Source organism: Nothobranchius furzeri, chromosome 16, assembly GCF_043380555.1.
Source record: "Nothobranchius furzeri strain GRZ-AD chromosome 16, NfurGRZ-RIMD1, whole genome shotgun sequence".
Classification (NCBI taxonomy): domain Eukaryota; kingdom Metazoa; phylum Chordata; class Actinopteri; order Cyprinodontiformes; family Nothobranchiidae; genus Nothobranchius; species Nothobranchius furzeri.
In genome coordinates, this window is record NC_091756.1 from 48,881,788 (window position 1) to 48,884,391 (window position 2,604).

Below are 2,604 nucleotides of genomic sequence, written 5' to 3' on the forward strand. Positions count from 1 at the left end.
TTAAGGTTCTCACTTCAAAGTCCGTCCTCTGGGGGGTTTAATTTCTTCATTACTGTTATTTGTTTAATGATTACATAATAAAATAAGGGTGTTTATTGACAGAAGCATAGTGCCATCAGTGTGGGGAAACAAATACAGGAGCGGTATCTCATAATAATGAGAAATTTTCTCATCATTGCGTAATATTAATCTTGTTTAACAAGGAACGTAATAACAACATATAAAGGTCATTTAATATGTTCATCTGGTGAACGTGCGTCTGTCACAAAGTGGAAAAGTTTGGATTTAGTTTAAGTTGCATGATTTGTGTTTTGCTGTTGACATGCTTATTTTGTGTTTTGAATGTTTTTTTCCCTTTGTGGAACCTCCCAGAGACACTAATTAGAACAAGTGGGAACATGTGTGGAATGGCCACAGGTGTAATGGACTCAAACGAGGTATAAAAGGAACTGAGGAAAGAGTCCAAGAGAGCAGCAGACACCATAGACATGCGTGAGGTCTGAGAGTAAGAGACGCACGCTGGATGGTGACGTCTCTGGCAAGGACATGAACACCCGACCACCCTGGACTGCAGAACGGCACCTGGAGCACCGTCCTAGGATGTGGACAAGCGACCAAGTGTGGAGGATTGTGAGTTGCCCTCTCCTCTCCCATGTGAGTGGTGCAATGTTGGTGCTGGTGCCTCTGCGTCTTGTTAGGGCCTTGGGCCGAGGAGGGCGTGACGTGTCCAAGGAGCGGAGCTGTGCCAGGGGGCTGCAGAGAGACTGGCGGTGTGTGCAGCAGCCAGTGGGCGAGAGGATGACGCTGGAGCCATGGTGGCTGCACAGACGGGTTGCTGCAGGAGGTCAACTTTGTGCCTGACAGCCAAAGGACAAGGTGGGGCAGACTGGGTCCCAGCTACGTGGGTCAACACGGGTCAGCTGGAGCCAAGAGGTGGCTCCTTGTACTGGACACCGCCCCGCCCCTGGTGCTGCACAGGATGTTTTAGACTGTTTTTAGGACTGCTTTTGTTACTCCTTCAGCCTCTAAAGACCTGAACTTTTAGTGTTTTTGCTCCTGCAAATAAATGATCTTTAGTGTTAAGTGGTTCTCCTGCCTGTTCTTTGGACCATGAGTCGCTTGTTTCCCCCTTCTATCTGGAACCTGCAGCCGTGGACGCGCTGCTGCGGGGTGACACGTCTAAGTTTTTTACTTGTGAGATGTGCAGAAACAACCCTCGCTCAGGTCACGTTGGCATGCAGGCTAATTTTCCTAAACGGTGCCAACATGCAACATCTTTATTTAAACTACATTTAAAATCAACACTAACCCTGTCTGTTCTGTTAGCAAAGTATAATTTTAAGGAACCTCTTTGGCCTTGTCTTCACTTTCCCAGATATTCTTAAAAAATTAGATTTTACATTTCAAACTTGTTGTCCTGTTTTGGAAAAATGAAAAGCAGATTTTCAAAAGCATCTTTCAAAATGGAGATTTTTTTTAAATCCTCATGTGGACATTTCACAAAGAGCTTTTCTAAAACAACGTCATCTGCCAACTGGGAGCGTTGCCCGCTGTTACTTTGCACCACAAACTAAAACAACAATTTAGTCGTTTTGCTACGTCTATTCGACTTTATCCTCAAGTTTTGAGAAAATTTTGAGTCAGAAGAGAATTATTTTTCACTGTATATTGATTTTGTTAATCAGTTTCACCACCTACAGAGACAGGGTGGTTTCAGTGATTTAGTTAGACTGATATGGATGAAGATATTTCCATAAACAGTCATCAGGGCCTTAAAGCTATACTATGCACATTTGTAATATTTTTAAGTAATTTTCTTGAGCCAGTATGTGCTAAAATGACCATGACAATGAAATGTGACTCAGACACCCACCTCCCTCTGTGGCCAGAATATCACATGTACAACTTCAGACCGCGATCCCGTCTGTTGGGCTTAGAAAAAAATGAGCCGAAATACCTGATGCTGCAGTCTGCTTCTAGCATGTTTTAGATCATGAACACAGCTGATTTGTTTAATTTAGTGATGAATCACTTCTGTAGACACTAATAAAGGCTGGAGAGACATTTCAGCTGTTAGAGTAATGTGTTCTAAGGATAAGTTTCACTTTTGGGTTTACGAAACGGACACTAGGGGATGCTAAAAGCAAGCAAAACTGCCACATGTGCCATTAAAGAGTAACATTGTGAAATAAATGTTTAGAGTCAAATAAAGATAACCCCCCTGCTAAACAACAATATACATGTCAATTTCATATGCTAAGCTAACTTTTTGTCAATTTCATATGCTAAGCTAACTTTTTGTATGCTAATATTTTGGTGGAATTAATAAATTCATCACATTTTCTGATGTTTGCTTTGATGTGAAATGTTTTGGTCCTTTGCTTGTGATGTTTGAAATTGTTGATTGATTTTAGTTAGATTTTCTTTGAGCATTATTTCAGTAATGGTGGTTTCAAAAAGTGCCCTTTGTTAGATTTAGTTTTTAGCTTGTTGAGAGTAGGGCTGTCATGGTAACCGGTGTAGCGGTAAACCCCGGTAAAAAGGTTAACAATAATAATAACCGTCCTGTTTTTAAAAAATATATATTATCTCGGTGGATTACTG

The 2,604-nt window shown here is 41.4% G+C and overlaps 1 long non-coding RNA gene across 1 annotated transcript; it reads left to right on the plus strand.

The window, feature by feature from the left end:
- Positions 1 to 471: 471 nt before the first annotated feature.
- On the plus strand, positions 472 to 1,083 carry LOC139063432 (uncharacterized). The gene is made up of 2 exons (XR_011516792.1): positions 472 to 630; positions 699 to 1,083. It is a non-coding gene; the product is annotated as an uncharacterized lncRNA (long non-coding RNA).
- The last annotated feature ends 1,521 nt before the right edge of the window (positions 1,084 to 2,604 follow it).